Below are 11,950 nucleotides of genomic sequence, written 5' to 3'. Positions count from 1 at the left end.
ATGGCAGAAATCTACATTTCCCAAAGTGGAAAGAGAGAGGAAACCTTCAACAAACACATATTTATTGAGTGCCTACTCTACTGCATGACCAGGCACTATTCTACACCCCCAAAAAGAGAAAAAAGATACAGGCAGCAAAAAAATTCTGAGGGAGAAGAAAGGGTAGATGAGAAAGAAGGCTAAGAGAACTGAGAAGCCTGAGGTGATGGGGGCTCTGCCTAGGCCTCCTCTTCGGCCTTCTCACTGAAACCCTACTCTTCTTCTGTGGTGGCATCCTGGAACTGCTGATACTCAGAGATGAAGTCATTCATGTTGCTCTTAGCCTTGGTGAACTCCATCCCTCACCTCGTGAATCAGTGGAGGAAGGCCTTTCAGCGGAATATTGCAGTGAACTGCTCGGAGATGTGCTTGAAGAGCTCTTGGATGGCAGTGCTGTTGCTGATGATGGTGACTGCCATCTTGAGGCTACGAGGCGGAATATCACAGACAGCTGCCTTGACATTGTTGTGGATCCATTCCACAAAGTAGCTGCTATTCTTGTTCTGCACATCTGAGCATCTCCTCATCTACCTCCATCATGAACATCTGTCCAACGGAACACACAGCCATGGTGAGGTACCAGCCATGGCGGGGGTCACAGGCAGCCATCATGGTCTTGGTATCAAAGATTTGCTGGGTGAGTTCAGGTACTCTGAGAGCCCGATACTGCTGGCTTCATGCAAAGCCATGCATGAAGAAGTGGAGATATGGGAAGGGCACTATGTTGACTGCCAGCTTGCAGAAGTCAGCACTGAGCTGGCCAGGGAAATGGAGGCAGGTGGTGACACTGCTCATGGTGGCTGAGAAGAGGTGGTTCAGGTCCCTGTAGGTTGGTGTGGTCAGCTTGAGGGTGTGGAAGCAGATGTTGTAGAGGGCCTTATTGTCAAGACAGTAGGTCTCATCAGTGTTCTCTACCAACTGATGGATGGAGAGGATGGTGTTGTAAGGCTCAACCACAGTGTCCAACATTTTGGGTGAGGGTACTACACTGAAGGTGTTCATGATGCAGTCAGGATACTCTTCTCAGATCTTGCTGATGACGAGGGTGCCCATTCCAGAGTCTGTGACCCTGCCCAGTGAGTGGGTCAGCTGGAAGTCCTACAGACAGTCACAGCTCTTGGTCTCTTTTCATGACACATCCAGGATGGAATCAACCAGTTTGGTCCCCTCTGTATAGTGACCTTTTGCCCAGTTGTAGCTTGCCCCAGACTGACCAAAAACAAAATTGTCTTGTCTGAAGATTTGTCAAAAAGTGCATAAGCGAACAGAGTCCATGGTCCTAGGTTCTAGATCCACCAGGATAGCATGAGGAACATATTTGCCACCTGTGGCTCCATAGTACATGGAGATATGATCCAACTGCAGGTTGCTGTCCTCATGATAGGTACCAGTGGGGTCAATGCCAAGTTCAACACTGATCACCTCCCAGATCTTTGCACCAATCTGGTTGCCACACTGACTGGCCTGGATGTGTACAATTTCCTTCATGGTTAAAATTTATTTTAGGCCGGGCTCGGCGGCTCAACCTGTAATCTCAGCACTTTGGGAGGTCGAGGTGAGTGGGTTGCCTGAGCCCATGGGTTCGAGACCCGCCTGGGCAACTTGGTGAGATCTCATCTCTACTATAAATAAAAAAAAAAAATTAGCCGGGTGTGGTAGCGCGTGCCTGTAGTTCCAGCTACTTGGAAGGCTGAGGCGAAAGGATCACCGGAGCCCAGCAGGTCGAGGCTGTGGTGGCCGGGAGTGGTCATTGCACTTCAGTCTGGGTGACAGAGTGAGACTCCAACTCAAAAAAAATAAATAAATAAAATTTATTTTAATTTTGTGGCTCACCTCAAGATATGTATAAGGCAAGAAAATAGTTGATTTTTTTCTCTCTGCTGGTTGCTGAAAGAATGGAATGTGCCCCAGAGGCTGGAGTAGCAAGTTCCAAATGCAGCGACAGGAAGGTTCTGAGAGGAAGCGAGACTCATGTTTAATGAGAAAGAATGTAGATGTCTCAGGTTCACTTCACCACTGATCTGAGAAGACCAGAGACACTTGAGTATTTTGCATATACCATAAAGGAAATAATCTTGTTAGTTTAGTGTATGACAGTGGCACCTTGTGTGATGTGTCACAACAGACCCCCTCAATCTGAGTGGTCTGCCAGCATTGAAGGAAGATGAGGAAGAGGGCAGGGAAAAAGACATGAACACTAGAGACACTTTCCTTCCTCTATAGGCTACCGTGTATTCTTTGAAAGTTTGACCTACCCATGATGAGTGTCCTGTCACTGTAAAAATTGTCTAGTTATTCAATAATGAAGTCTCAAGGAAGGGCTTGATGGACCCTTCACCAAAGATCTTCTGGCCAGGTAATAGCCCATGTCAATGAACATGCAGCTCCATTATAGTCAAAATGGTGGTGACACCTATGACTAATTATGACTAATACAAGCACTATTCCCTCAACTGTCCTCCCTATTTTATCTTTATTTTTAATTAAATCAGAGAATACTGCATTTAACCAGAGGCCTTGACTTTCAAAACTAAACAAAATTAGGGGTTAGCCAAGGTCCCTGTATCCCTGTGGCACCTGAGAATATATGCCAAGTCAGAGTTCAAAGACGTGGTAGTGAAAATTTGCATAACTTTGACCATTTGGATACTAGTTTACCAATGATTGCTCTCTATAATCTCTGACTCCAAAATGAGGGCAAACAGATAATTCTTTATGATTTGGGGTCTGAAGACACCAAAAACATGATCCTTACCCAGACATTACTATGCGTGGGTCCCAACGAGTCACTATAAACCTCCCACTACTAAATGTACTATTGACATAGATGTATTTTCTGTGTGAACCTCCACTCACACCAGCCCCAAGCCCTGATGAGAACTGCACTACTGCAATTAGGGTCATTCTAGTGGGGCATATGGAAGACTATAAACTTACTAAACTACATATGTGCCTAGAGATTTGTCTCCAAAAACAACTACTTAAGGGAGAAATAGAAATTATTGCTCTTGTTGATCAGTTTAAGACAAAGATCTTCATGAGACAATTTCTTCATTCACTAAATAAGTTTGTATGTGTATATGGCCTTGGGTGCCTAGAGACATTACAGTCGAGGACATTGACATTACCTGACATTGTGACTCCATAAAGGTTATTGCCCAAACTGAGGAAAGTAGGTATAAATAACTGACATAGCAAATGCCCTTTTCGGCAACCCTGTCCACACAGATGATCAGGAACAGTTTTTATTATATGGAATGTGCTGCAGTACACCTTTAATACCCTTCCACAAAGCTATGATCTGGAAAAAGTCCTGCTCCTATTAGCTTTTCACTGTATTAATGATTTCCTCATGGTAGGTTCAGACAAGGGCACGAGCCAACATGGATTGGATGGTGGGTTGACCCACATGCAGCAACATGGCTAGGCCATTAATACAAAAAAGTACAAAGACCCAAATATAAGTCCTGGAAGTAAGCTGGAGAGGGACAACAATGTCTCATTCCTGAGAAGGATGTTGCCAAACTATGGTGCCTCTTAATCCCAACCAGTAGCCAAGCAGTTTGTGGGCCTATTCTGCTACTGACACTCTCACATCCCCCTCAGTGGGATCCTGCTTGCAACCATTTATTAAGTTCCTCAAAAAGCCTCTACCTTCGAGAGGGTCTTAACCAACAGGCTGCCCTGGAGAACCTCCAATAGGCCTTCCAGGCCACTTTTCCTTGGTCCATCTGATCTACATTTGAGTTACAGGTTTTAGCAACATTTCTGTTCTCCATTTGATGACTATGAAAGAAGTTCATGGCTTCAGTCCTAGTTCAGTGTACTGAATTGGGGTTATGGACCTATAACTTCCTAGAGTTGGATGAAGGTTACACACACTTTAAAAGAAAAATTTTGGCCTGCTATTGACTTTGGTGAATAGTGAGCACCTGATTATGGCTACAAAATTTATTATGACTAGAAATACTAACCAAAAGTAATACATACTTTGGCTTTTGTTCTATAGTTACGGTATACATACATCAGGCTAAAAGTAAAATTTCTATAAAACATACAGTAAAACGCACAGTAAAATTTACATGACACCAGGTAAAGCTGCAGGCATTCTCCCAAACCTGGGTCCATCACAAGGATGTCATTTTCAATCGGGGTCAAAAAAGCCAGTCATTAATTGGTGACTTGACAACAGAGACCTCTACAGGCATTTTAGTTTGGGCTCAAAAAGTGGAGTGCTTGCTCCAGAGTGGGGGGGTGGGAGAAGGGCCCTCACAGTCAGGATAGGGCAGAGATTGTATAAAGTGCCCCAGAATCAGACACTGGAAGTAGGTTCATACCTGTCACAGAAATGGACACAGAACAGCAGGAAAGTTGCTGTTCCAAAAACAAACAAACAAACAAAACAAAACAAAAAAACCTTTGGAAGTGATTAAGATAACTTAAAGTCATCTATAAGTTTTATACTTACTAGTGAGTATCTGCCCTCTAGAAGTTTTTTGTTCCTTTACTTGCAATTTGTTTTGTGACATTGATTCTTGATATTCAAGCACAAGATTTTCATCTGGTACTTCATGAGCTACATAGAGATATATTTAGTCCACTAAAACAACAATGGATCTATTGTGAAATATCTATATTTCAAATTTATGAAAAGTTTACAGTAGCAATCTATCATTTTACAAAGCTATAATTAAATTACAATAATAGTAGATTTAACAAAAAATGGTGAGGAGAGTTTTAATGGATGTATGTTGAAGCTTTCTCATTTCATAAACAGTTTTAGGTATTTTTTGTTTATATTTTTCTTAGGTTATTTATACCTTACAGATCATATAGATGTCATAGAACAAATAAAAAATACATAGTACAAGTTTATCATTACAGCAGTATTTGTAATTGCAAAATGCTCAAAACCACATAAGTGTTCAAGCATGAGAGATTGGTCAAATAAGTCAATGTATAATACTATAAGTTATAGTATAATATAAATTATTGTAAATAATGTGGTACAAACAGATACACATAGAACCATCAAAGCAATAAAAAATAGTCTCTATAAACTGACTTGGAGGGATTTCCAGGAGATAATGTTAAGAAGGAAAAAAAAAATCTGAAAGGGGGAAAATTTACTTGCTTATTTTAGGTAAGGAAGAAGGAAAAATAAGAAAAATGAATATAGAATTTTTTACCCTAGACAGTGAATTAAAAGCTTTCAGCTTGCCTCATCCACATAACAAAACAGTGTAGAAAGATCAACTTAGCGAGCTTCAATTCAAGAAAGAAAATGGGTATCGAGCTTCAATTCAAGAAAGAAAACGGGGTATGGCAAAGAACACCCCAGATCCCAGGGAGGAGAAGGTGGGCAAAAAGCCCCCACAACTGTGCTCGGCAGAGAAAAGTGAATGTAGTAGCCTCAGTACTCAGGATGAGGCAGAAAGTTTCCCTCTGACACTTACCTTTCAACTAAGGATCTGCTCAACCCAGGCAACGGGAGAACACTCAAACACTAGAGCTACTCATAAAGAGGCCAAGAGTTGGTGAGAGGGAAAGACACCAGATAAATCTGCAGGCATTCTCCCAAACCTGGATCCATGACAAGGATGCCATTTTCTATCAGGATCAAACAAAGCCAGTCATGAATTGGTGACTTGACAACAGCGACCTCTGCAGGCATTTTAGTTTTGGCTTAAAAAGCGAAGTGTTTGTTCCAGAGTGGGGCAGTGGGGGAAGGGCTCTCACAGCCAGAAAAAGGCAGAGATTGTAGAAAGTGCCCCAGAATCAGGCACTGGATGTAGACTCATACCTGTCACAGAACCAGAGTGGCAGAAGAGTTGCTGAATCTGTGGTTTCTCCCAAAGCATGTTTGGCAGCCAGGATCAAGTTTGTGACCCAGAATCAGTCTGTGTGTGTCCCTGTTGGACATCCCAACCTGCCTTTCTGGTCAGTTGCAGTGAGGTGCCCCAGCCACATCGAGGAGCACCAGAATAGCAGTCAAGAGCCCACAGTCTCTCATGAATAGAGGGTCATGCAGTAAAGTTTAGTTTTGCAACCCCGAACTGTTCAGCAAGTACTACTGCTAAGTGCCTCAGCCTCCCTCCTGGGCTAGTTGGAATAGCATGCCCCAGCAACTGAGGAAAAGGAGGTAACTCACTCCTGTGCATCTGAAATAGCAGTCTAAACAACAGGAGACAAACAAGAGGGACCTCACTTTTCTGCACCTGAATCAGCAGCCCAAACAGCAGGAGAGCCGCTGAACCCATGGCTTCTCCTGGATAACAAGGCCTAAAGGCAAGGTCACCTTTGTGATCTGGAATTGGGCTATGTGTGCCTTTGCAGGGTGCCTCAGTCTACTCTGTCTGTCAGAGAAATGTTCCCCTCCAGTACCAAGAAGTAGGTGGATACCATTTCTACACAGCTGGGTTAGCAGCCTAAGCTGCCCTACCCTTCCAGTTCAGGGATCCTTGTGCAATGAGGCCTTCTGTGCTCCACATCCAGGCACTTCTCCAGGCATTTGAAGCTCCTGCTTGCATGGGCTAGCAGCCTAAGCCACCTCATCCCTCCTATGCAAGGAATTGGTGCTGAGTGGCCTCCTCCACTCCACACCCAGGCACATCTTCAGGCACTCAGAGCACCCACTCACCAAGATCGCCAGCCTGACCTGCTCCCCACCCTTGCTGTACAGAGATCCTGCTAAAGGAAGAGGCCCTCAGCGCTCCTTGCCCAAGCATCTCTCCAGGTAGTTGGAGAACCTGCCCACCTGGATTGGTGGTTGAGTCTCCCTGATCCTACAGTACAGAGTTTGTAGTGGAGTGGTGCTTCTTCTGCTCCAAGTCTGGGCACAGTCCTAAGCATTCAGCACACACCCCTGGCAAGGTCAGCTCCCTCTCCCTGCAGTGACCTTTATGACACCAGTGGATAATTTGCCCCTTGCTAGGGGACCTGAACTCAGGCATTCAGAGCACCCACTCACCTAGATCAGCAGCCTGAGTCATTCCACCCCCACTATTCAGGGAACTTGATACAAGGGCACTCCCACCCACTTCATACCCAGACATATCTCCAGACATTCAGTGCACTTGCACACCGAGTAGCAGCCCTAGCTGTCCCCCACCTACACCTTGCAAAGACTTTCCCGTAATGGCTATCACTCTGCTTCTCACCAGGGCATACTCTCAGGCAGTTGGTGTACTCATTTACATAGATTAGGGGTCTGAACTGCCCCACCCTTCTCAGGCACCTGCTGCCCTGGAACAGATCCTTAACTGCCACCCCCTTCCTACACAAGAAAACCACTCTGTGGTACTCACTCTGTCCCACACCCAGGAGTAAACCCCAGACATTTTGCATACATGTGACCATGGTTCAGGAATCTGGACCACACCCCCCAATTCCTGTGCAAAGATACTGCTGAAATGGTGATCTCTCTGTCCCCTCCACACATCACTAGGCTCCCCTGGAATAGGAGCATGAGTTTTCCTCCAACCCCTGAAAATAACTCATTACAGCAGTAGTTGTTCTGCTCCTCATCAGGAAATATTCCCAGGCATGTAACATACCCATCCACCTGGATTACAATCCTGAGCCACCACTCCCACCAGGGGTAGTTATTGGTGCCGTTGTGGTCTCTCTGCTTGATGCCCAAACATATCCCCAGGTATCTGAAGTACCCACTTTTCTGGGTTAGGAATTTAGGCTGCCTTCCTTTTGCTGTGCAAAAAACTTGAAGCAGTGAAGGTCCCTCAATGCCAGGCCAAAGCATACCTCTGAGACCTCAGTGGCTATACATCAGATCCTGACTCAGAGCTAGTGCTTGTGCCTGCCATTGGTGAACTTATAGGAGTGTCTGTCGGGTCAGGCCCTGCCCATCTTTGTTCCCCCTCTCCAGAGTTGAACTGGGAGCTCAGACCATTGTGCATTGCACAGATCAGCTCAATGCCTAAAACAATACAAGGTTTCTTCCAATAAACAAGGATCAAGTAAATACTTATCCATGTCAGTAGTAGCCAGCTCCTACCTATAGGGACCACCTGCTGGCCTGGAGGTTGAATGATGCAACACAATGGGAAATTTGCTGATACCAGCACATACAAATGAGGAACAAGATAACCTTCCTGAGACCCCTGCCACCCCAGTCCCACGGGATGCAGTGAGCTGGTCCACACCTGAGGTACATCACTAATACAATCAACATGTGGGAAAGCCTACATACATAGGCTATCTATATCCTGGGGACTTATATAGACTAGCTATCATAGTTGATCCAGATGAGAAAGAACCAGAGAAACAACTCTAAAGTATGAAAACACAGAATGATGCCTCTCCAAAGGGGCACATTAACTCTCCAACAATTCTAACCAAAGTGAAATCCTTAACATGCCAGATGAAGAATTCATAACATTTATTTTAAAGAAGTTCAATGAGATCCAAGAGAAAGATTATAACCAACACAAAGGAATCCAAAGAATAATTCAGGATGTAAAAGGAGAGATTGACACCATTTTAAAAAAAATCAAATGGAACTAAAAAATTCACTGAAGAAGACACAAAGCACAGCTGAAAGCTTTTAGAGTAGGCAAGTGGAAGACGGAATCTCAGAGCTGAAAGCTTTAGAATAATCCAGTCAGACAAAATAAAGAAAAATGAATTTTAAAAATGAGCAGTCTTTGAAACATATAAGGCTTACATATAAAGTGAACAAATCTATGAATCATAGGCATCCAGAGAGAGAAGTTAAATTTAAAAGTATGAAAGATATATTTGAAGAAATAATTCAAGAAAACATGCCTCGTCTTGAGAGAAATCTAGACATCCAGACACAAGAAAAGTCAAAAAACATCTGCAAGATGCATTGCAAGAAGAACTTCACCAAAGCAAATAATTGTCAGATTCTCCAAAGTAGACATGAAAAAAATATATCCTAAGAGCAGCCAGAGAGAAGTGCTGGCTCACTTATAAAGGAGAGAACACTACACTAACAGCAGACTTCTCAGCAGCAACCCTACAAGCCAAAAGAAAATAGGGGCCTATTCTCAACCTCCTTTTAAAAAGTCAGTCATAATTTTATATCTTGCCAAATAAATAAATAAAGGAGAAATGATGTTCTTTCCTGGAAAACAAACACTAAAGGAATTTATTAGCATAAACTGGTTTTACAGGAAACACTCAAAGGAGTTCAAAACACAAGAATAAAATGACAGTACTCATCAATATCATGAAAGATCACGTAAGTATGAAACTCACAGATCCTATAAAGCAACTACACATTTGAAACCCCAAGTCAGCTAGCGTATAACACTATGGTAGGAACAAAATTTCACATATCAATATAAACCTTGAATGCAAATGATCTAAAAGTTCCACCTAGGAGGCACAGAGTAGTAAACTGGAAAGAGAGACAGAGAGGGAGGGAGGGAGGGAGGGAGGGACACACACACAGAGAGAGGAGGGCATTATATAAGGTACAATTTAACAAGAAAATGTAAAAGTCTTAAATATATATACACCTAACACAAGAGCACCCAAATTCATAAAACAAATACCACCTGATCTTAAAAAACATATTGATAGAAAGAAAGACAATAATAATGAGGGACTTCAATACCCCACTGGCACAACTAGACAGATCATTAAAGAAGAAAATTAACAAAGAAATATTAGACTTAAGCTGGATGATAGACCAAATGGACCTAACACACAGCCTCAGAACATCCTACCCAACAACTGCAGAATATACATTCTTCTCATCTCTGCATGAGACATTCTCTAAAATTGACAATATGCTTGGCCATAAAGCAAGCCTCAATAAATTTTAAAATATCAAAATTACACCAAGCATCTTCTTAGACCACAGTGGAATAAATTTAGAAATTAATAATGATAGGAACTCCCAAAAGTACACTACTATCAGAGTGTTGGTATAATCTTACTGATACTTCCCCAAAATTGAGAAGCATCTTTTCAGACCACAGTTGAATAAACTTAGAAACCAATACTAAGAGAAAACCCAAAACAACTACCAGAAGGCTGATATAATCTTCCTGAAACTATTATCAAAACTCAAGGAGGAACTTCTCCCTAAATCATTTACAAAACTATTTTCATCCTGATACCAAAATCAGGCAAGGACCTAACAACAACAACAACAATAAAACTATAGGCCAATAACCCTGATGAACATAGATGCAAAAATCCTCAACAAAATTCTAGCAAATTAAATTCAACAGCATATCAAAAAATAATCCATCACAACCAAGTGTTTTTTATTCCAAGAATGCAAGGATGGTTCAATGCCCACAACTCAATAAATGTGGTTCACTACATTAACAAAATTAAAAACAAAAACCATATGATCATCTCAATGATACAGAAAAGGCATGTGTTAAAATGTTACATTCTTTCATGATAAAAACACTCAACAAACTAGGCAATGAAAAAAATATCTCTTGTTGGGAAGATGGCGGCTGAGCCAGTCAGACTATGCAAGTCCCAGTGTGAGTGAGTGAGCGTATGGAAAATTTTATGTACATGTCAGTGAGTGAGTGGGCATGTGAGTGCTTGACTGAGTGAGGGTTAGGGAGATAGCAGCTAGGGATCTCCTGATGCAGTGGCTGGTGCTGCAGCTGCTCAGCTTGGACCCTAGCAATTCCCAGGATGCAGAAGCCAAGAGTCATTTTTTTTTTAAATCAACAAAATCCTTCCTGGGAAAAGATGCTGGGAGAGACTGACTAAGTGGGAGGTCATGAGCAAGTGGCCAGGGCTCTCCTAGTGAAGCAGCTGGTGTTGCAGCTGCTCTGCTTGGTCCCCAACACTTCCTGGGTTGCAGAAGCCAAGTGCCATTTTTTTAAAACAGACAAAAGTTTTCCTGCAAAGAAACAGCAGGGAGAGACCACTGGTTCCAGGCTTTGCCTCACCACTGCAGCACCTGGCCAGATACTGCAAGCAAGGGCTGTGGAAGGAGCCCAGAGGCAGAGTCCTGCTGGAGAAAATGAAAGAGGCACTCCACCACCATCTTGAAAATGGGGCAGAAAAGTGCTCTGACTTGCTCACCATGGAGCAACAGACTGAATCTCTGTGACTGGTGGATCAACTACTCAGGGGTTGATTGTGACCCAGAGAGAATATCCTAAAAGTACAAACTTCAGAGGGACCTAATGAATGCTGAGTCTCAGGGTCCCCACACCCAACCCTGAACCAGCTGTGGGACAAAAAGTGTGGCCAGAAAAGGATGAGGAAGAACTCCAAAGAGATCAGTGGTGAATCCAGGGCTGACCTAACTCCCTCCTCCCCAGCAATCCTCTGAACATCAGACCCACACAGTTTGGGCACAACTGAGAAGGACAAACCCAGATGGAGCCTGGACATCAGTCACAATAGGAGAACTCCATTCCAAGATAGGCCTGGCTGGGGCACCCTCACATGAGTACATACCTGGGGAAGAGACAGTCCTGCACCTCACACCCAGTATCTCCCTAACCATATGAGAGTGGGCAGGGAGGACTGCAGCCCAACTCACCCCCACTGCCCCTCCTCCTTCCCTGCTCCAGACACTGAGAGTGAAAAAGGCAGAAGCTCTGCAAGAGATAGCAGAGCAGACTAGAGAAACAATTACAGAACCTGCCACAAGAGGGCAGGTGTCATTTCTTTTTTTTATTTGAATTTTTTGTTTTAATTTTTAAATTTTTTTCTCCTGTTTGTTAGTTCATCTATTTTTTAAAATATTTTTTCTTTGTGCATGTGTATTTGAGGGTTTTATCTTCATTCCCCCCATTTTTTCTTTTTGTCTTTTTATACTTTTATTTTTTTGTTTTCTATTTATGTATGTATCTGAATGAGTGTTCATCTTTCAGTTTTGTTGCTGTTGTTGGTTTGTTTTTTCTCTTTTGTTCTTTCTTTAATTTTTTTTTTTTTTTTT

At 42.9% G+C, this 11,950-nt stretch overlaps 1 pseudogene; it reads right to left on the bottom strand.

The window, feature by feature from the left end:
• Positions 1 to 251: 251 nt before the first annotated feature.
• Positions 252 to 1,527, bottom strand: LOC103268986 (annotated as a pseudogene).
• Between the last annotated feature and the right edge of the window lie 10,423 nt (positions 1,528 to 11,950).

The sequence above is a fragment of the Carlito syrichta genome, unplaced genomic scaffold, assembly GCF_000164805.1.
Source record: "Carlito syrichta isolate Samal-C Ts95f unplaced genomic scaffold, Tarsius_syrichta-2.0.1 Scaffold309008, whole genome shotgun sequence".
Lineage (NCBI taxonomy): Eukaryota > Metazoa > Chordata > Mammalia > Primates > Tarsiidae > Carlito > Carlito syrichta.
The sequence above is the reverse complement of the archived record's forward strand: the minus strand, read 5'-3'. Positions and strand labels throughout refer to the sequence as shown.